Source organism: Ovis canadensis, chromosome 4 (assembly GCF_042477335.2).
Source record: "Ovis canadensis isolate MfBH-ARS-UI-01 breed Bighorn chromosome 4, ARS-UI_OviCan_v2, whole genome shotgun sequence".
Lineage (NCBI taxonomy): Eukaryota > Metazoa > Chordata > Mammalia > Artiodactyla > Bovidae > Ovis > Ovis canadensis.
In genome coordinates this window covers 74,565,788-74,589,676 of record NC_091248.1, presented here as the reverse complement: position 1 = coordinate 74,589,676, position 23,889 = coordinate 74,565,788, and the positions used below count along the sequence as shown (strand labels likewise).

Here is a 23,889-nt window from a genome sequence, read left to right as displayed (position 1 = left end):
GTGGCACAGAGTCGGACACGACTGAAGTGACTTAGCAGCAGCAGCAGCAGTATTCATACACACACACACACACACACACACACACACACACACACACACACACACACACACACACACGCACATCTTCATTCATTGATTTGTTAATGGGCTCTGAGGTTTGTTTCCATATCTTGACTATTGCAAACAATGCTATGATGAACACATAGGTGCATATATTTTTTTCAAGTAAGTGTTTTCATATTCTTTGGATAAATACCCAGAAGTGGGATAGTTAGATCATATGATAGTTCTATTCTTAAGTTTTTGAGGAATCTCCATACTATTTTCCATAGTAGCTGTAGTAATTTATATTCTCACCAATTGTGCGACTGATGCTTTAGCTGAAGCTCCAATACTTTGGCCACCTGATGCAAAGAACAGACTCATTAGAAAAGACCTTGATCCTGGGAAAGATTGAAGGCAGGAAGAGAAGGGGGTAACAGAGGATGAGATGGTTGGATGGCATCACTGACTCAATGAACGTGAGTTTGAGCAACCTCCAAGATATTGTGAAGGACCGGGAAGTCTGGTGTGCTGCAGTCCACAGGATCACAAAGAGGTGGGCACAACTCAGTGACAACCAATAGTGTACAAGGGTTCCCTTTTACCCACATCCTCTACGACAGTGTTATTTCTTGCTTTCTTGATAACAGCTGAGAGTGACTTTGATCTCCCTTCATTTTGAGCCTATGTTTGTTGTTAGAGCTGGGGGAAGCATATAATTCTGTCTTATTTTTAAATCCACTCAGTCACTGTGTGTCTTGATTGAATTCAATCCATTCATATTTAGTGTGATGATTGATAAAAGAGGACTTAGTACTGCCATTTTATCTTTTGTTTCATGGTTGCTCTATATCTCCATTGTTTCTTTTTCCTTGTGTTTCTGTCTGTCACTTTGGCTGGATGGCTTTTTAATAACGTTTACTTCAGTTTCCTCTTTTTCTGTTTCATGTCTCTGCTCTAGACGTACGTTGTATGGTTGTCATGACGTTTGTATAAAATGTCTCATAGATAACAGTCCATTTTTGTTGATAGTATCTTATCTTCATTTATCTATGAGATCCATCCTTCTTTTTTCTTTTTATTGTCTTAAATTATCACTTTTTATGCATTTTTAATCCAAATTGAAGTAGCTATCATTATTCTTTCCTGCTTTTCTTCTCTTTAAACTTCATGCTTGAATAAAGTACTCAAAAACATATGCTGATATAGAGTTGCAATTTTCTATTTACCACCTTACTCAAATGTCTATGTATTTTCCCCTTTTTGTTTGTGATAGAAAAGCTCCTATCAATATTTTTTATAAAGCTGGTCACTTAGTCGTGTTCAACTCCTGGCGAACACATGGACTATCACCCACCAGGCTTCTCTGTCCATGGAATTCTCCAGGCAAGAATACTGGAGTGGGTTGCCATTTCCTCCTCCAGGGGACTTTCCTGACCCAGCAATGGAACCCGGGTCTCCCACATTGCAAGCAGATTCTTTACCATCTGAGCCACCAGGAAAGCCCCATAAAGCAGGTCAGGTGTTGATGAACTCCCTCAGCTTTTGTTCATCTGGGAAAATCTTTATTTCTCCTGTGTATCTGAATGACAATTTTGCTGAGAGTATTCTTGGATGACAATTTTCATCTTTCAGCATTTTGAGAATATCATCCCAGTCCCTCCTGGCCAGCAAAGTTTCTGCTGAGAAATTTGTTGATTGCCTAATGGGAGTTTCTTTTTAGATTAGTTTCTTTTTATTTTTTACTGGCTTCCTTTAAAATTCTTTTTTCGTTGTTGACTTTTGATAGTTTTAATATATTGTGTCTTGGAGAAGGTCTTTTTCTGTTAAACTAAGTAGATATTCTTGCAGTGGCAACCCACTCCAGTACTCTTGCCTGGAAAATCCCGCGGCGGAGGCTGTAGTCCATGGGGTCACTAAGAGTCGGACATGACTGAATGACTTCACTTTCACTTTTCACTTTCATGCATTGGAGAAGGAAATGGCAACCCACTCCAGGGTTCTTGCCTGGAGAATCCCAGGGATGGGGAAGCCTGGTGGGCAGCTATTTATGGAGTCGCACAGAGTCGGACACGACTGAAGCGACTTAGCAGCAGCAGCAGCAATTAGATATTCTTTTAGCATCACAGTCTTGTATATCCAGTCCCTTCCCCAAGTTTGGGAAATTCTCAGCTATTATTTCTTTAAATATTCACTCTCTTCTCCTTCTAGGATGTATACCCATTACCCTAATCTTGCCCCTCCTAAAAGAGTTGGAATATTCTTGGAGAATTTCTTCATTTTGGGGGAATCTCAGTGTTCTTTCCTCTTCTATCTGTATCATTTCTAGATTTCTATTTTTGAGCTCACTAGTTCCCTCTTCTGTATGGTCCACTCTATTTCTAATGCTTTCTAATATATTCTTCATCTTATTTATTGAGGTCTTTAGCTCCAGAATTTCTGTTTGGTTATTTTTTAGAGTTTCAATCTCTTTGGTAAACTTTTCCCTCTGATTATTAGTTTTATTCCTAAGCTCAATGAACTGCCCTTCTGACTTTTCTTGTAGCTCATTGAGTTTCTTCATAATAGTTTTTTGTTTTAATTCTCTTATCAGTTAGATCACAATCTTATGTGACGTAAAGTCTGGTTTCTGGAGAACTGCCATTTTCTTTTTCTAGTACCACGTTACTTTGGTTCTTCATGCTGCTTGATGACTTGTTCCTTTGCTGGTGCATCTGAACTATTCAACATCTTTCTTTAGGTAAAGTTCCTTTTTTTTTTTTTTTAACTTGTCTCTAAGAATTATCCAAACAGTCCATCCTAAAGGAGATCAGTCCTGGGTATTCTTCGGAAGAACTGATGCTAAAGCTGAAACTCCAGTACTTTGGCCACCTGATGCGAAGAGCTGATTCATTGGAAAAGACCCTGATGCTGGGAAAGATTGAGGGCAGGAGGAGAAGGTGACGACAGAGGATAAGATGGCTGGATGGCATCACCGACTCAATGGACATGGGTTTGAGTGGACTCCGGGAGTTGGTGATGGACAGGGAGGCCTGGCGTGTTGCGGTTCATGGGGTCGCAAAGATTCGGACACGACTGACTGAACTGAACTGAACTGAACTGAACTGAAGAACTCAGCGGGTGCATCTAGAAATTAGAGGCCTTTCTTCTGCGTCCCAGTAGGTGGCGCCATACCACGATTTTGGTTTCTTTTACCTTCGCTGCCTCTGGTTAAATTTGAGAATCGGCACTTTTCACCTTTCAGGGCCTCTGTCAAAGGGATGGCCCAGGGCCCTCATTATCACCGCTGCGCCTCCCTCCAGGATGGATCAGTGGTGCCTTGTTGCTGCTGGTGTCACTGGCATGACTGGCTGGGGCACCAGACAGTGGGCTCTTCCACCAAGCTCAGGATCTTTTGGGTTGTGGGCTCCTGAAGCACAGGGGAAGGGGAAGGTGATAGGGAGCTGGGTGGTGCAGGCACCTCGGCCATGTCTGGCTTTGTCAGGTTCGTAGGCTCTGCTGCTGCAGGCAGAGGGCGTCATGGGTGTCTCTGTGACAAGGGATCCATTTTCCTGTGGCTGTGGTTGCATGGTGGCTGGGAGGCTCTTGCTGTCTGCACCTCCTCCTCAGCTGCTGTGGCTGGTGAGCTGGGATTGCAGGCGCCATCTCCACTGTGTTTCTGGTTCTCCCTCCTCTGTTTGTTCTAGTCCACCCATGTTTAGATACAGATAATGTGGAACGCCCCAGCACCCTGGTACATTGGGCAGAGACACTTTTGTTGAGTTGTGGACTTTTTACTGGTTGTTGCTTGAAGGGGGGAAACAAAGAGAGCATTTCACATCACTGTGATGCTGGTGTCACTCCCCCACTACTTTATTTTTGGTAGCCCACATATCTTTTTTCATTTTTAGAATATACATTACTCATTCAAGGAAAATCTGAGAGAGGTAAACTTTCTGAGTGTATATGTATTAGAATACATGCTTCATTTTCTCTCCATCTCAAATGGTAGTTTAGTTGAAAGCAGACTTCTAAATTCAAAACTGTCTTTCAAAGCCCTTCAAATGTTTTCTCCAGCATTCGGTATGTCAAAAGTCTGATGTTGATCGGTCTTAAAACCTTTTATAATGCATCTGGGTTTTTTCCCCCTCTATGAGAATTTTTAGTATGTTTCATTTCATTCCTTCAACAATTATTGATATTTATTAGGAAAGTATTATATGCAAATCACTATTCCCAGTGCTGGAGGCAAAAAAGTGAACAAAACAGAATTGTCCTTCAGGAGTCTGAATCATAGGGGAGGGAGCAAGAAGGCAAAGAAACAAACAACAAAAACGTATGGCATGTCAGCAATAAAGGCTGTGGAGAATAAAATAAAAAGAGGATGAGGCATGCTGGGTAGAAGAGGTCAAGTGTTGACATTTTAAATAGAAAGAAAAGGAATCAATGAAGCAGCTTTGGTCAGAGATGTGATGAGGGTGAAGGTGCGAGTTGTGCAGATATCTGAGGAGAGAACACTCCTAAAGAGGAAACTTCATGTGCAAAGACCCTGAGGTGGGAACATATCAGGGAAGCTTGAGGGAAAGCAAACAGCCCATTATGTTTACTTGGAATTCACCAACAGAAGGGAGAGTTACAGGAGATAACATCAAAGAAAGAGAGGATGGGGGGAGAGGGTTAATATGCTCCTGTAAGGCATATTAGGCATTTTCCAAATTTTGGCTTGACTCTGGGAAAAATGAGAGGCCATCAGAGTTGTGATGAGACGAACAACCCCTTCGTTGTTATATTTTGAATTATATTTTGAAAGATTACCTCAGTTGCTCAGCAGGAATAGACTATGTTGTTGTTGTTTAGTTATTAAATAGTGTTCAACTTTTTTGTGACTCCATGGACTGCTAGTTTCCTCTCTTCACGGGATTTTCCAGGCAAGAATACTGGAGTGGGTTGCCACTGCCTTCTCCAGGGGATCTCCCCGACCCAGGGGCCGAACCCATATCTTCTGCACTGGCAGGCAGGTTCTTTACCACTGAGCCACCTTGGAAGCCTGGGGAATAGACTATAGGGGAGGCAAAAGTAAAAGAAGGGAGAATCCACAAATTTGTTATAATAATCCTAGTGGAACACGATGTGGTTTGAATTACAGTTGTTTTAGCAATGTAAGTGGTGAAGAGAAGACACAACTTAGACTTATTTTTTTTTTGTATTTTTCAACATAGAAAAATTTTGTATTTCTAAAAACTTTATACAAATGGTATGAAAGACTCCAATATATCCTTAACCCAGTTTCCCAGTTGTAACATTTATCACATTTGCTTTTCACTTTTTACGTACATATATTACAATATTTTGACCCTTTTGGAAATAAGTTGAAGATGTGATACTTTTATCTCTGTGGCATGCAGTATATGCTTCCTAAGAATAGTACATTCTCTTATATAACCACATACAGTGACCAAAGTCAGGAAAGCAACACTGATGCAATTCTGTTACTTAATTTATTATACATTCTGTTCAGATTTTGTCAATTGTCCCAGGAATGTCCTTTATAAAGAAAAAATCTGATCCAGGGATTCTATCTTAATTATTTTGAAGAAAAGACAATAGGACTGGAGACCAGTTTGGGGAGAAAAAGAGGAATCTAGGATGACTTTAAGGTTTTCACTCAGGCAGTAGAGAGTGGAGTTACTATCACCTATGGCTGGAAGGACTTTGAAAGTCACAAGTTTATATGTATGTCTGGGAGGTGGGGAAGAAAGGTATAGGAGTTCAGCTTTGGATATACTAAATTTGAGATGTTTATTAGACATCCAAGTGGATACACAAGTGTGCTGTTCTTTGTGGTTTGAAATTCCATCTTGATGTCTCTAAACGTGAGTCTTTTTTATTAATTCAGCTCAGTACTGGGTAAAAGCCTTTAACATAAAAAGGTCATCTTTTTTATTGTAGGAGATGGTCTTCAGTTATTTGAGTGTCCCATTCCATTCTGCTCTCTCCAAACAATGCTGGAATTTTAGATTTATCCTAAGTGCTTTGTAGCATTCCCTTTCAGTATTCTCTCTCAGCTACTTTTTTTTTCCATCTGTGAGAATCTTTCTGAACATTTTTATAAGCTCACCAATTGTGTTTCTGCTACATCTTTTATTCAGTAACTGTAATAGAATTTCTTTCACATCATTTTCTTCTTACTGAGGGTATTGATTACATTTAAAGTTACGTTTCATCCTTTGTCCTTTTAGCCAACTAGCTAGTCTGTTAGTTCATTTGCCTGAGGAGTTTGATTTTTTTTTTTAAGTGGCATTTGTTTTCTTTAAACATTAGTGATTATTCCTGTCTTTTTATTGTTGATTTGACGTATAGATGTCATTACTTGCTAACTGATACACCTGAAGTATACAATGTCCTCTCAACCCCTAGAGTCTTCAATTTTTGTTTAGTTTGGGGGTTAATCTTCCCAGGTGGTATCAACTTGTACCAGTCCATGTATCATTTAAACTTAATCAGCATAATAGCCTACTATGGTATCAATTTTTTGTCCTGACTTCCCCCAATCCTTCCTTCATTCTGTTGCCAAAAGGAAGCTTTTTCAACTGAAATATTAAAATGTTGATAATTAAAATTTTGAATCTCTTATAATTTTCAGGATACAGTAGGAAATCCTCAGAGTGGGAACATGTTTATTTGGTAGGCCTCATCTATAGATATTCACTTATTTTTCTACTCATTTACTAATGTTCCTGGCATATCAGATTATTGGTATTTTCCTGAACATACATCCATGCCTTCTCTAAGACTCTTGTCTTCACCCAAAGTGCTCTACTTCCCGTCTGCATCTAGAACTTCAGCGCATCCTTTAGGATCCGGCACCTGGTACATATCTGGGCCCCAGCATTATCCATTGCTATGACATTTTGATGCCTCCACTTTCCACTATTTGTTAAATACATTACTCCCCTTTCTGGATTCTTGTGGCATTTTAAATGTACCTGTAGGTGTTGTTGTATTGACAAATAATTTATGTACCACTTTCTTCCCTCCCAGACAAAAGGAGATTTAAATGCAGGGAGGGATGAGATATGTTTTATTAATCTCAGAATATTAACTACCTACTATATGAAAGATGCTTTAAATGATGTGATTTGTTTATTAAATGAAGTGAGAAATCCCAAAGTAGATTCTAGATGCTCTTCTTGAAAGGAGGGGTGGTCCCGAGACTTGTAATCTATGCATTCATTAGGATATAGATTGCCTAATGCCATTTTGTAGGACTCTACATTTTTTTTTTTTAGGATTCTCATTTCATAGACTGGCCTCTGATGTTAGTTCTATCATGGATTCCTTATCAAACAGCCACAGAAGCCACTTCTTGTCTCGCTGCTAATATTGAGGTAGTCTTCCATCCAAGGGCATTGACCACTTGGCCACCAGGGAATTCCCCCAAATTAGGAGAATGAGAGAAGGCAGAGATTGGAGTTTGAGGTCCAGCTGTACTTCAGGGGTCAATCACAGAGATAAAGAAGAGCTCACTGTCCAAAGTAAGGAGGTTCCCGGAGGGCCAGGGAAGCAGTCCTGCTCTTAGGAGACTGTGCTCTGGGCCATATTTATTCTAAGATCCTGACATCAGCTATGGAATTAGATCCAAATATGGTCCTTCCAAAGGTATGCTTAATAAGGTCAAGGTGGTTTTTCTACCCTTATCTCCCATTCAGTTAAAAATTCATGCCTACTATAAAAAATGTCTTATTAGTTCTGAAAGAAATTCAACATTAAAAACAGATACACAAATGCCTAAAATAAAGAATTAAAATGGGAATTAAAGAAGAAACAAACAAACAAAAAGGGAATGAGATGCTTAGCTGAAGCAAGAAAACAGCTGAGAATGTATAAGGGGGTGGAGGGTGGGGGCCTGAAGGATAAAGAATCTGAGTTTGGACCTCAGGAATGTTCAGGAGAGAATGAACAGGGTAGACTATTCGGGCAAGGGGAAACACAATGAGCATATGGGTGACATATTTGAATAACAGCAGCAAATAAGCGCTATAGATATTGCTCTAAAAACTTCCCTGGCTCCTTGGATTTACAAATGGATCATCTCCATGGAAACATAAACTATATCCCTTACTTTCTTTCAGGTATTACAAAGGTCAACTGCACTCTTTTGTAACCAGTTCATATTATATTAGACAGTCAACTGGGCAAATCATTATATTTGTATTATTTCCAGGTATAAAAATTCTGATGCCCGGAAAATACTAGTTAGCTCAAGGCCTGTAAGTGATGATGGCATGGTTGGCTGGGATTCTTAGAGCCTGCACCTTCTTCCTCTTCTCTCCCTCTGCCTTCTTCTCCTTATTCTTTTCATTTTTCCTGTTGCTTCTCTGTCCTTCTGTCCCCCATTTTCTCGACTTCTCCCTTTATCTTTCACAACCTCATTCAATCATTGCAGGTATACTTGCCACTTGTGCGTGTGTGCCTAATAAGACGCTGCAGTTGTGTCTGACTCCGCAGCCCCATAGGCTGTAGCCCACCAGGCTCCTCTGTCCATGGGGATTCTCCGTGCAAGAATACTGGAGTGGGTTGCCATGCCCTCCTCCAGGGAGCCTTCCTAACCCGGGATTGAACCCATGTCTCCTGTAGTTCCTGCACTGCAGGGAGATTCTTTACCACTTAGCCACTGGTTACCATGCAGTAAGTTATTGGGCTGAGGCTCACATTACTTTTTTCTGCAAGAATTGGGGGTGAGGTGAAGTTCTTTTTAAAGGACTTAATTTAAGTACTCCTTTAAAGGAGTTAATTTGAGCTAGAGCTCCTAACTGATAATAACCAGTATGTCTCAGACATTTGATCTGGCTCTCTTCTGTGTTCCAGGTGCATCCTCTTCAAAATGTCTTTGTCCCAAAGCACAGGGCAAATTTCCAAACCTGAGCCCGAACACTTAAAAATCCAAACACACAGCATCTAAACTTGACATTCAGGGAAAGAAACAGCTTCTCAGTTAGTAAGAGACTATGCACTGTCTGTAGGGGTTTGTCAAACCTCGCTTGGCGAGTTCTGCACATAACACGCATCGAAGCCCTTGGCTGAGCTTGCTCTTGAGTGAGCACTGTGACTGTGGGTGCTGGTTCGGTTGTTCCAGGTCCCCAGGTACTGTCTTCCAGGCTCAGCTGTCACAGATCTCACTGCTTCTCTCAGCCATCCTCTCGATTTTCCCCATGTAGGGACTGTTCTTACTAGCAAGCTATTGCTCTGTAGTGAGGCACTGGAAACATTCCTGAATGGCATTTACTATTTTCGTGTGTGCTCAAAGTTTTTGAAATGAAGGCATTTCTTTCTAAGACTTTTAAGCTTTGAAATTCCAATTTTGTGCAAAAACTTGAGATACCCCCACTCTTTGTGGGTATCCAACTCTAACACATAAAGTAATAGATGAGGAAAGATTTAATTGTCCAGGTTCAAACAGATCTGTTTACTTTGTTTAAATTGATGTTGTTATTGAAGTAAACTGTAGAAAGAAATTTGACATTAGAAAAATATGGCATTGCTCATAATGCTAGTGAGAACTTGTCTGCAGGTTTCAATATTTCAGCTTCCATTCGCAGAATATAATTCCCTAATGTAACATTCATAAAACAGTGCTATTCATCCAGGTGCCCATCTCTTCTCAAGCTTCGGGATATTGTGAACATGCGGCATGACCCTGTCCCTGCACTGGTGCGGAAGGGACTGACAGTGTGGTACTGGACGTACACAGTCATGGCTACAAGCAAGTCATGCATGTGGGAAACTTAAGTGTTTCTCTTAGTTCTTAGAAAGGAAGAAGGAAAGGAGAAAGAACTTTTTTATCCTAACTAATTTAAAATGTCTGTTAATCACTGGAGTAATATACCACATGCACAGAAATACTTCTTGGACACATTGCTTTTTTTTTTTTTTCTTTTTTTTTCTTCCGGGAAGAAACTGAGCCCAAATCCGTATCTGATCTCCCTTACTACCTGTGACTCTCAAAAGCCTTTACTATACTGCTTCATTGTCATCTTTCTCTAGGCTCCATTCTAGTTCTGTTTGGCTTTCAAAAGCCAATGAGTCATCCTGGTGGTGGAGAACAATCCTGTGGAATGGAGCAGTCTTCAAGAGAACAAAAAAGAGAAAGTGCCATGGAGAAGGGGGCAACGAGGAAGAGAGTTTTAAAAAAGAACATGCCCTAGGAAGAAAGAGCCTTTAAACGTCTCTTGTCATTCTGTTACCATAGTGGAGCTGGGTTCCTTGGCAGCGATGTGAGTGAGAGAGTGTCCCCTGCAGGCAGACCGAGAGAGTGCATGGCGCAGCTTAGCTGAAAGAAAGATACGGCAGAGTGCAGCAGCTGCCAACTAAGGCAGACCATCTGGGGGTCTTGCACAATACCTGATGAGTGCGAATGCAAAAATGCTTAACAAAATATTAACAAACTAAATTCAATAGTACATTGAAAGAATCATACATCATGGCCAAGTGAAATTTATCCCTCTATGCAAGAATGGTTCAATATACAAAAAACCAATCTATGTGATACACCTCATGAGGGATAGAAATCACACGATCATCTCAAGAGATGCAGAAAAAGCATTCAATAAAATTCAACACACTTTCATGATAAAAACTATCAAAAAATTATGTGTAAAGGGAACTTAACACAATAAATGCCACATATGAAAAATGCGGAGCTAAAATCAGACTCACTGGTGAAGAGCTGAAATCTTTTCCTCTAAGATCTAGAACAAGGCAAGGATGCCTATTTTTGCTGTTTCTATTCAGCATAGTAGTGAAATTAAAGAGAAACTTTAAAAGCAATTAAAAGAAATAAAAAGAGCAAGGAAAAGAAACAAAAAAGCATATAAATTGGAAAGAAGTAAAATTGTTCGCAGATAATGTCACCTTATATGTAGAAAACTGTAAAGATTCTACAGAAAACCCTGCTAGAACTAATCAATGAATTCATTAATGTTACACTATACAAAATCAACATACAAAAAGTCAGTTGAATTTCAATAAGCTAATAATAAAATACTGAAACAGAAATTAAGGAAACAATCCCATTAACAATAGCAGGAAAAAAAATGGAGTAAAATAAGAATAAACTTAACCAAGGGGGTAAAAAACTTGTACACTGAAAATTATACAACAGTGATGAAAGAAATTAAAGCAGAGAGAAATAAGTGGAAATATTCTGCATTCATAGATTAAAAGATTTAATATTATTAAAATTACTACCTATAGTAATCCATACTAGTATAAGTGATCTGCAGACTTAATACAATCTCTATCAAAATCTCAGTGGCATTTTTTTACAGAAAAAGAAGAAAGTCCTAAAACCCATATGAAACAACAAAAGACTCTGAGTAGCCAAAGTCATTTTGAGCAAGAAGAACAAAGCTGGAGGCAACACATTTTCTGATTTCAAAATGTATGACAAAGCTACCATACAAAGCTGTAATACAAACATATTACAATGTAATGCAAATAGTATACTACGAGCAAATAAGCAGACACATAGAGCAGAATAGAGAGCCTAGAAATAAACCCATGCATGCATATCAATTGATCTGTGACAGCAATACACGATGGGGAAAGGGTAGCTCTCTTTAATAAATGGTCTTGGAAAGCCAAATTTAAAAGAATGAAATTGAAGCCTCATCTTATACTACATACAAAAGTTAACTCAAAATGGATTAAAGACTGAATTGTAAGACCTGAAACCACAAAACTCCTAGAAGAAAATATATGATAAAAGCCTCTTGACATTGGCCTTGGAAAAGAATTCTTGGATGTGACATCAAAAGCACAGACAACAAGAGCAAAAATAAACAAGTGGGATTATGTTACACCAAGAAGTATCTGCACAGCAAGGGAAGCCATCAACAAAATGACAAGGCAGGGACTGCGGGGAAGGGCAAACAGGGAAGTGTTAGCCAAAGGGTACAACATTTTAGTTACACAAGAAGAATAAATCCTAGAAATTTGTAAAGCATAGAGGCTATAGCTAGTGATACTGTATTGTAGTCTTAAAAATTTGCTAAGGGGATAGATCTTATGTTAAGTTTCCATGCATAATAATAAGTAAAGAAGGCAGGATGATGCTTTTAATTGGAGGATAATTAGTTTACAGTATTGTGATGGTTTTTGCCATACATCAACACAAATCGGCATTAGGTATACATATGTTCCCTCCCTGTGAACCCTGCTCCCACTCCCCTCCTTATCCAACCCCTCTGGGTTGTCACAGAGCACTGGCTTTGGGCTCCCTGGGTCATACATGGAATCCACACTGGCTATCAATTTTACATATGGTAATGTTATGCTTCAATTTTATTCTCCCAAATCATCCCACCGCCTAATACCTTCACTGTGTCCAAAATGTCTCTGTCCTCTTTGCTGCCCCGCAAGTAGGATCATCAATACTATCTTTCTAGATTCCATATATATGTGTTAATATACTATATTTGTCTTTCTATTTCTGACTTATTTCACTCTGTATAATAGGCTCTAAGTTCAGCCACCTCGTCCACCTTAGAACAGACTCAAATGTGTTCCTTTTTATAGCTGAGTAATATGCACCACAACTTCATTATTCATTCATCTGTCAACTGACATCTTGGTTTCTTCCATCTCCTCGCTGTTGTGAACACTGGGGTACGTGAGTCTTTTTCAATCCTGGTTTCCTCAGGATATATGCCCAGTAGTGGGATTGCTTGGTCATATGGAAATTTTTGAAGGTGATGGACCAGCTTATGGCATGGATGATGACTGTGGTGTATACTTACCTTTAAAGTCATTGACTTGTATACATGAATGTATATAGCTTTTTGTATGTCAATCATACTTCAATAAAATCTTTTTTAAAAAAAAAAAAAGAGCCATGGAAAGAAAACTAAGTGGGTAAATATAAATGTCTATTGATTATTAACTGTACAATACAATGATAATATATTGTGGAGTTTAAAATGTATGCAGAATTAAAATATATAACAATAAAATGGAAGTAGAGAGAAAATGGAATTAAAATGTTCTGAATTTGTATCAATAGGAGGGAAGTGGCTAGAGTAATAATTTGTATTAGGCTTGTTGTTTGGTTGCTAAGTTGTGTTTGACTTTTTTGCAACCCCATGTACTCACCGGGTTCCTCTGTCCATGGAATTCTCCAGGCAATACTGGAGTGGGTTGCCATTTCCTTCTCCAGGGGATCTTCCTGACCTGGGGATCAAACCTGTCTCTCCTGAATTGGCAGGCAGATCCTTTACTGCCGAACCACCAGGGAAGCCCATAATAGGTAAAAGGATGCATGCTACATCTCTAGGGTTATTACTACAAAAAAAGTAGAAAAATATATAACTAAGAAGTTAATAGAGGAGGAAGGGGTGAAATAAAACATACTTGAATAATCCAAAGGAAGGCAGAGAAAGAGGGAAAGAGACATTACATGGATGGTTGAGTCAAACAGAAAATAAAATTAAGATGATATATTAGACACAACTTCAATCAGAAGTTCCGTCAAATGTAAATAAACAGTTGAAATAAGAAGAGCTGTTAGACTGAATCTAAGAAACAAAACCCAACTATATGATATTTACAAAGACACATTTTAAATGTTAGAACCATAAAGGTTTACAAATAAAAAGATAGCGAAAAGATATAAAGTACAAATAAATACTTAACCAAAAAAAGGCTTTGCATATTATAAAAAGTAGATATTAAGGAAGAATAATTTTGGAAATAAAGGGGACATTTTATGATTAATATATACAATCACTATTTTAAAGTTTTATGGTCTAATAACATAGTGTAGAAACATATGAAATAAAAGTTGATGGAATGAAAAGAATACTGCACAATCTATAATAAGAATATAAATCTTAACAAATCACTCTCAATTGCCGCTAGAATCGGGAGACAGAAACCCCCCACAAAACAGTATATATATGAAAGATTTAGATAATAAAAATAAATTTAATCTCAGTTGAATACATAGAATACTGAAAGAAATAACCTCAACTGTACACAAAGTCTTTTAGAAAATGGTAAATGAGAGAACATTTCTAAGCTCATTTAATGAGACCAGCAAAACCTTTTTATACCTGTATGGGCATTGAGGAGAGATTCATAGATCAATCTCTCTCATAAGAGAAGCAAAATTCTATATAAAATATAACACTTCAAATTAGCTGATATATTAATGAAGTTCATATGTAACATTAAAGTGTGTGTTAGTTGCTCAGTTGTGTCTGACTCTTTGTGACCCTATGCTCTGTAGGTCACCAGGTTCCTCTGGCTATGGTGTTCCCTGGACAAGAATACTGGAGTGGCTCACCATACCCTTCTCCAGGGGATCTTCCCAACCCAGGAACTGAACCCTGCTTCAAAATGGGTTTTATTCCAGCTTCACAAGTATGGAACATGTACAAATCAATCACTAATCCACCACACTAAACAAAAAAGGGAGAAATATCATATGATTATCTCAAGCAATATTTTTTAAAAAAACATATAAAACACTTCTATATAGAAAATCATAACAAATCATTGAGACAAATTAAAGAAGATGTAAAAACACAGAGGGATACATTATGTTTAGTGATTAGAACACTCAGTGTTAAAAAGCTATTACTATCTGTTTAAAGCTATCAGTATGTATACTTTTAATGTAAATTCATTAAAAACACCAGAAGTTTTATGAATCAGATTTTAGAACTTGTATGGAAATGCAGAATATCAGGTATATCTCAGGGAATCTTATGGAAAAGAAAGTTAAAAAAATTAGACTACCTGATATGAAAATTTACTATACCACAATAGTGATTTAAACAGTGTGGTTCTGGCACATATGTAGATCAGCAAACCAGCAGAATATATCAGAGAGTTAAAAAAGGTCTAAATTGACTCATATGTGGTCACCTGATTTATGACACTGTTTAGTGAGGGTGGGAATGATATTTCCAATGAATGATTCTGAGTCAATTGCTTATCCATGTGGGAAAAAATAATCATGGCTCCTACCTTACGTTATATTAAAAGATCACTTCTAGATAAACTGCGTATTTTAAAAAAAGAAGATGAAAATACTAGTATACTAGGTTAAGATAGTATACTATCCTTATTACTTTTGAGTAGCCAGGCTCCTTACCAGGACATGAAGGTGCTGACTCTGAAGGTGCTGACTCTGTTAAATTACCAATTTAACAAACTGGTAATACCAAAAAGTAGATACTCTGTTCATCACAAGATACCTATTAAGAAGGTAAAAGGAAAGTGGAAGAAGATATTTCTAATACATATCTCTAATAAAGGAGTGATATCTAGGCTACATAAAGACTACTACCAATCAATAAAAAAAAGGCAGACTACCAAATAGAAATATGGTGAAAGATTTCAACAGGCACTTCACAAAACAGAATATCTAGGTGTCCCACAGATACATATGAATGTGGTCATCTTTATTATTCAGTAAGCTACATGCAGATCAAAACCACAATGAAATACAATGACATCTACTACAGTGGAAAAAATTAAAGGGACAGAAAATTCTGAATATTCTGGAGACTGTGGAGCACTGAAACTCTCCTGTACTGTTAGTGAGAATTTATATCAGAAACTTTCTGGGTTTCACTAAAACAGAACAAATACACACCCTACAATCCATCAGTTACACATTTAGGTAAATCCCCAACAGAATTTGGGAATTTATTTATTTTCACAGAAGATGAAATGCATAGTTATTTTCACAAAAGAAATTTATGAGAATGTTCAAAGTAGCATTATTTATTTATTTATTTTTATTTTATATTGGAGTATAGTTGATTTACAATGTTGTGGTAGTTTCAGGGGTACAGGGAAGTCCCACTCCAGTTTTCTTGCTGGAAAATCTCATGGACGGAGGAGCCTGGTGGGCTGCAGTCTATGGAGTCGCAAAGAGTCGGACACAACTGAGCGACTTCAGTTTCACTGTTCACTTTCATGCATTGGAGAAGGAAATGGAAACCCACTCCAGTGTTCTTGCCTGGAGAATCCCAGGGACGGCAGAGCCTGGTGGGCTGCCATCTATGGGGTTGCACAGAGTTGGACACGACTGAAGTGACTTAGCAGCAGCAGCAGCAGCAGCAGCATACTTATATCTGGCTTCCCAGGTGGTGCTAGTAGTAAAGAACCCGCCTGCCAATGCAGGATACTTAAGAGGTGCTGGTTTGATCCTTGGGTCAGGAAGATACCCTGGAGGAGGAAATGGCAACCCACTCCAGTATTCTTTCCTGGAAATTCCATGGACAGAGAAGTCTGATGGGCTACATACAGTCCATGGGATTGCAAAGAGTCGGACACAACTAAAGCGACTTAGCACATACATATATATCTATTCTTCTTCAGATTCTTTTCCCATATAGGTTATTACAGAGTATTAAGTAGAGTTCCCTGTGCTATACAGTAGATCCTTGTTGATTATCTATTTTATATGTAGTACTGTGTATATGTGAATCACAAACTCCTAATTTATCCCCCACACTCACCTTTCCCCTTTGGTAACCATAAGTTTATTTTTTAAGTCTGTGAGTTTATTTCTGTTTTGTAAATAAGTTCATTTGTATCATTTTTCAGATTTCACATATAAGTGAAATCCTATGATATTTGTCTTTGTCTGAACTACTTCATTTGATATGATAATGTCTAGGTCCATCCATGTTGCTGTAAATGGCATTAATTCATTCCTTCTTTGGCTGATAATATTCCATTGTATATATATGTACCACATATTCTTTATCCACTCATTTGTTAATGGACATTTAGGTTACTTCCGTATCTTGGCTATTGTAAATAGTGCTGCAATGAACACTGAGGTGCATGTATCTTCTAGAAGTATGGTTTGCTCTGGATGCATGCCCAGGAGTGGGATTTCTGGATCATATGGTAGCTTTATTTTTTTTTTAAGGAACCCCTCATAGTGTTTTCCCTAGTGGCTGTAACAATTTACATTCTCACTAATGGTATAGGATGGTTCCCTTTTCTCCACACCCTCATGTGCTTTTTGGCCATCTATATACTTTCTTTGGAGAAATGTCTGTTTAGATCTCCTGCGTATTTTTTATTTTTTTATATTGAGCTGCATGAGCTATTTGTATATTTTGGAGATTAATCCCTTGTTGGTTGCATTGTTTGCAAATATTTTCTGCCATTCTCTGGGTTGTCTTTTCATTGCCTATGGTTTATAGTGTTATTTATAATAGCTCTATAAGTGGAAATAATGCTATTGTCCATCAACAATAGAATGGGTAAATTGTGAAATATTCATGCAATGATATAAATAAAACTATATACATGAATGAATCTTAAAGCATAATGCTGAGTGCACTAAACTAGATACACACAAAAAAGGACACTGAATTTATATAAAATTCAAAGTAGACAAACCTATTATATGGTTTTAGCTGTCAGGATACTGATTGTCTTTGGTGAGGGTAAGGTTAAAATTCATTGAACTATATACCTATATCTGAGCACTGTACTATAAGTATGTTAGCTTTCAATGATAATGTTTACATTAATTTAAATAACTTCATTAGATTATATGAATACAAAGGAAAACTCAGTTCTTCCCTCCTCAATCTTGTTTGGATGGCAGAAATGTAACTGAGTGACATAGTAGAGGTAAGCATGATTGGTATGTTCCATGGGACAAAGGGGGATTACATACAACCTGAATTGAGAATGGAGATTAGTAAGGCTTCCTGGGGGAAATGATGACTCAATTGATCCTTAGAATAGGAATTAACAAGGTATATCATAGTTGTTACCTGCAGACAATAGAACCCACTTCAGCTGGTCTAAGCAGAAGGTGTTTATTAGAAGGCAACAAATTACAAAATATCATGGAATATCTGGGAACCAGGCTGGGCTGCTACGAAGACATGGTCCATATAGACAGAGAAAAATATCTCAATATTCAATATCCATGAAATTAATAGCAGAAACATCATTGACTCTATTGCTTTCTGAAGTCCATGATATATAGTACTGGATTCCTATGCCACTAGTGTCCCAGAGAAATCAGACATTTCTACTACTGTCTTGCCAAATAACCTAATCTCTCTATACAGTGACATCCTTCACTTTTGCCTCCAAGTTTTGCAGTAGTGCAACAAACTAGTAGAAACTAGCTCACTTACAAGCACTATAACTGTACAGAAATTTTCTGACAGACCAGAAAGGGTTGGAATGGATGTTGAATGAGCTAATGTATGGCATCTGCTGTAAATCAAGTAAAAGGAATAGGAAAGTAAGAAATCCAAAAAGAAGGAAGGGCAGCTTTAAAGATATGTTGGCATACAGCTATGTGAGTAGAACCAAATATCTTCATGGCCTCCCCTCCTTCTTATGTGCAAGCTGCACAACTTGCTTCTCTATGACGCAGGAGTTTGTATATTTCTGAGTGTGTGTGTGTGTGTGTGTGTGTGTGTGTGTGTGTGTGTGTAAAACTCTGGAGAACTTGGTAAATGATATCCAGACTAAGGCTTAGTTTCTTCATTTGAAATCAGTACAGTGATACAGATTGATACACAAAGCCCAGGACTGCTTTGAGGGTTAAAAAATCAGTACAGTGATACAGACTGATACACAAAGCCCAGGACTGCTTTGAGGGTTAAATGAGCCCACGTTCAGGTAAGCATCTCATGTAGTACCTGATATATACAAGAGATGTAATATAAACTTCTTTTATCTGAAAGAGAGAGATTATGGCAGTTGGTGAGAAAGGAGGACTTGAGACGGATGGTGTGTAACTGATCGTATTTTCTCCTTTTAGAAGCTGAAACTTCTAGGCAAATAACTGGGAAAAAAAAATGACAAGCAGAGCTTACGATGGCACATTCCTCCTTGATTCAGATACGAACAAAATATAATTTCACATCTACCTGATGGAACTACTTTTCTACAGAGAAAAATAAAAGGTGAGTTCAGAGATTACACATTACAGAGAGCCAGTAAAACAGGAGGCAAGCTTTAATGTCGGTTACATGGAAATCCTATTCCATACTCAGGAAAGCAGAGGCTCTCTGGGGCCAGGTTATTATTATTTTTTAATTAGTCCTATTGAGCTATAAGTTATATGCAAGAAAATTCACCAATTTTAAGTGTACAGATCATTGAGCTTTGACAAATAACTACAACACAATATAAAATGTCCCATCATCCCGTAATTTCCCCCAGGCTCCTCTGAAGTAAATCCCTTCACCTGCAAACTGGGCCCTGAGCTACACTGATCCTTCTAACATATTGGGTTTGATTTTCTAGAAAAAGAAATCATTTAATATGTAGTCTTTTGTGGCTGGCATCTTTTATTTAGTGTGGTGTTCTCCACTTTATCACTTTCCCTCTAAAAAGCCTTTCTATACCTATTTCCCTAATTATCTTTCCCCCTCTTATGAAATTTTAATACCACAGATATACTTTTTGTGTGTTTATATACTACATGTATACCTGCATTTTATACACCAAAAATAAGATTTTTCACACCCTCAGAACAAACATTTTCCCCCTTGGAGGCAATATTGCCCAATTGAGAATACGTGGTTTAGTATGATGCTTTTTTGATTCATCAGTATTATATCAGCAGTTGGTTCATTTTTATTGCTTTGTAAGTTTGATTGTATGAAGAGACATTCAAGAATGAATAGAATAATTATGAATGTGTTACAAAGGTCAGGTATTAGCCACATAATTCAACTACTATTCTCCCTTAACTTTGATGCTTGTTGTCCCTGGTATTAGTAAACAGACCTCTCTTATCAAACAGTTGTTCAAGCAAGAAATCTAGGAGTGATTGAGATACTTCCTTTCCCTTCATTTCTCCATATACAATTAATGTCAAATCCTGTCAATTTAACCTCTAGATTATTTCTTGAATCTGGTATAAGGGATTGGATTTTGCTATAACCCAGAACATGCTAAACATGTTAATAATTTTGATTTTTACCTTCAAAGAAATGGGAGGCCACTGAAGGAATTTAAATAAAGTGAAGTGACTTGATTAGTGATTAAAAATTAATACATCTTTTATTTAGTAAATAGCAACTTAGATGTAGATAATAATTAAATCACATTCCAGGTGGTACAGTGATTAAGAATCCACCTCCCAAAGCAAGAGACGTGAAAAACGGGGGTTCAGTCCTTGGGTCAGGAAAATCCCCTGGAGGAGGAAATGGCAAACAGTATTCTTGATCACATGGACCACAGCCTTGTCTAACTCAATGAAACTAAGCCATGCCATGTGGGGCCACCCAAGACGGGTGAGTCATGGTGGAGAGGTCTGACAGAATGTGGTCCACTGGAGAAGGGAATGGCAAACCACTTCAGTATTCTTGCCTTGAGAACCCCATGAACAGTATGAAAAGTCAAAATGATAGGATACTGAAAGAGGAACTCCCCAGGTCGGTAAGTGCCTAATATGCTACTGGAGATCAGTGGAGAAATAACTCTAGAAGGAATGAAGGGATGGAGCCAAAGCAAAACCAATGCCCAGTTGTGGATGTAACTGGTGATAAAAGCAAGGTTTGATGCTGTAAAGAGCAATATTGCATAGGAACCTGGAATGTTAGGTCCATGAATCAAGGCAAATTGGAAGTGGTCAAACAGGAGGTGGCAAGAGTGAACGTCAACATTCTAGGAATCAGCGAACTAAAATGGACTGGAATGGGTGAATTTACCTCAGATGACCATTACATCTACTAGTGTGGGTGGGAATCCCTTAAAAGAAATGGAGTAGCCATCATGGTCAAGAAAAGAGTCCAAAATGCAGTACTTGCATGCAGTCTCAAAAACGACAGAATGATCTCTGTTTGTGTCCAAGGCAAACCATTCAATATCACCATAATCCAAGCCTACACCCTAACTCCTAACACTGAAGAAGCTGAGGTTGAACAGTTCTGTGAAGACCTACAAGACCTTTTAGAACTAACTGCCAAAAAAGATGTCCTTTTCAATATAGGGGACTGGAATGCAAAAGTAGGAAGTCAAACACCTGGAGTAACAGATAAATTTGGCCTTGGAATGTGGAATGAAGCAATAGAGTTTTACCAAGAGGGTGCACTGGTCATAGCAAACACTCTCTTCCACCAACACAAGAGAAGACTCTACACATGGACATCACCAGACGGTCAACACCAAAAACAGATTGATTATATCCTTTGCAGCTAAAGATGGAGAAGCTGTATACAGTCAGCAAAAACAAGACCGGGAGCTGACTGTGGCTCAGATAATGAACTCCTTATTGCCAAATTCAGACTTAAATTGAACAAAGTAGGGAAAACCGCTAGACCATTCAGTTCACTTCAGTTCAGTCCCTCAGTCGTGTCCTACTTTTTGAGACGCCATGAATTGAAGCACGCCAGGCCTCCCTGTCCATCACCAACTCCCGGAGTTCACTCAGACTCACGTCCATTGATGTGGCGATGCCATCCAGCCATCTCATCCTCTATTGTCACCTTCTCCTCCTGTCCCCAATCTCTCCCAGCATCAGAGTCTTTTCCAGTGAGTCAATTCTTTGCATGAGGTGGCCAAAGTACTGGAGTTTCAGCTTTAACATCATTCCTTCCAAAGAACACCGAGGGCTGATATCCTTCAGAATGGATTGGTTGGATCTCCTTGCAGTCCAAGGGACTCTCAAGAGTCTTCTCCAACACTGCAGTTCAAAAGCATCAATTCTTTGGCACTCAGCTTTCTTTATAGTCCAACTCACATCCATACATGGCAACTGGAAAAACCATAGCCTTGACTAGATGGACCTTTGTTGGCAAAGTAATATCTCTGCTTTTGAATATGCTGTCTAGATTGGTCATAACTTTCCTTCCAAGGAGTAAGGGTCTTTTAATTTCATGGCTGCAATCACCATCTGCAGTGATTTTGGAGCCCCCCAAAATAAAGTCTGACACTGTTTCCACTGTTTCCCCATCTATTTGCCACAAAGTGATGGGACCGGATGCCATGATCTTTGTTTTCTGAATGTTGAGCGTTATCCTTGGAAGAAAAGTTATGATCAACCTAGACAGTATATTCAAAAGCAGAGACATTACTTTGCCAACTAAGGTCCGTCTAGTCAAGGCTATGGTTTTTCCTGTGGTCATGTATGGATGTGAGAGTTGGACTGTGAAGAAGGCTGAGCACCTAAGAATTGATGCTTTTGAACTGTGGTGTTGGAGAAGACTGTTGAGAGTCCCTTGGACTGCAAGGAGATCCAACCAGTCCATTCTGAAGGAGATCAACCCTGGGATTTCTTTGGAAGGAATGATGCTAAAGCTGAAGCTCCAGTACTTTGGCCACCTCATGTGAAGAGTTGACTCATTGGAAAAGACTGTGATGCTGGGAGGGATTGGGGGCAGGAGGAGAAGGGGACAACAGAGGATGAGATGGCTGGATGGCATCAAAGACTCGATGGACGTGAGTCTGGGTGACCTCTGGGAGATGGTGATGGACAGGAAGGCCTGGCGTGCTGTGATTCATGGGGTCGCAGAGAGTCGGACATGACTGAGTGACTGAACTGAACTGAACTGAAGCCAACTTTTTCACTCTCCTCTTGCACTTTCATCAAGAGGCTTTTTAGTTCCTCTTCACTTTCTGCTATAAGGGTGGTGTCATCAGCATATCTGAGGTTATTGATATTTTTCCCGGCAATCTTGATTCCAGCTTGTGTTTCTTCCAGCCCAGTGTTTCTCATGGTGTACTCTGCATATAAGTTAAATAAGCAGGGTGACAATATGCAGCCTTGACATACTTCTTTTCCTATTTGGAACCAGTCTGGTGTTCCATGTCCAGTTCTAACTGTTGCTTCCTGACCTGCATATAAGTTTCTCAAGAGGCAGGTCAGGTGGTCTGGTATTCCAGTCTCTTTCAGAATTTTCCACAGTCTACTGTGATCCACACAGTCAAAGGCTTTGGCATAGTCAATAAAGCAGAAATAGATATTTTTCTAGAACTCTCTTGCTTTTTCGGGTATGCCCTAAATCAAATCCCTGATGATTATACAGTGGAAGTGAGAAATAGATTTAAGGGACTAGATCTGATAGACAGCGTGCCTGATGAACTATGGATGGAGGTTCATGACATTGTACAGGAGACAGGGATCAAGACCATCCCCGTGGAAAAGAAATGCCAAAAAGCAAAATGGCTGTCTGGGGAGGCCTTACAAATAGCTGTGAAAAGAAGGAAAATGAAAAGCAAAGGAGAGAAGGAAAGATATAAGCATCTGAATGCAGAGTTCCAAAGAATAGGAAGGAGAGATAAGAAATCTTTCTTCAGTGATCAATGCAAATAAATAGAGGAATACAACAGAATGGGAAAGGCCAGAGATCTCTTCAAGAAAATTAGAGATACCAAGAGAACATTTCATGCTAATATGTGCTCGAAAAAGGACAGAAATGGTATGGACCTAACAGAAGCAGAAGATATTAAGCAGAGGTGACAAAAATACACAGAAGAACTGTACAGAAAAAATTTTCACAACCCAGATAATCACAATGGTGTGATCATTCACCTAGAGCCAGACATCCTGGAATGTGAAGTCAAGTGGGCCTTAGAAAGCATTGCTATGAACAAAGCTAGTGAGATGATGGAATTCCAGTTGAGCTATTTCAAATCCTGAAAGATGATGCTGTGAAAGTGCTACACTCAATATGCCACCAAATTTGGAAAACTCAGCAGTGGCCACAGGACTAGAAAAGGTCAGTTTTCATTCCAATCCCAAAGAAAGGCAATGCCAAAGAATGCTCAAACTGCCGCACAATTGCACTCATCTCACGTGCTAGTAAAGTAATGCTCAAAATTCTCCAAGCCAGGCTTCAGCAATACATGAACCGTGACTTC

At 38.7% G+C, this 23,889-nt stretch overlaps 1 protein-coding gene across 4 annotated transcripts in view; it reads left to right on the top strand.

The window, feature by feature from the left end:
- Positions 1-23,889, top strand: part of GPR141 (G protein-coupled receptor 141) — a 65,775-nt gene that overhangs the window by 37,352 nt on the left and 4,534 nt on the right. For all 4 annotated transcript variants that reach the window (XM_069588021.1, XM_069588022.1, XM_069588023.1 and 1 more), the window contains one exon: positions 18,839-18,983. The gene's annotated coding sequence lies outside the window, so the exon portion shown is untranslated. The remainder of the gene's footprint in view (positions 1-18,838; positions 18,984-23,889) is intronic.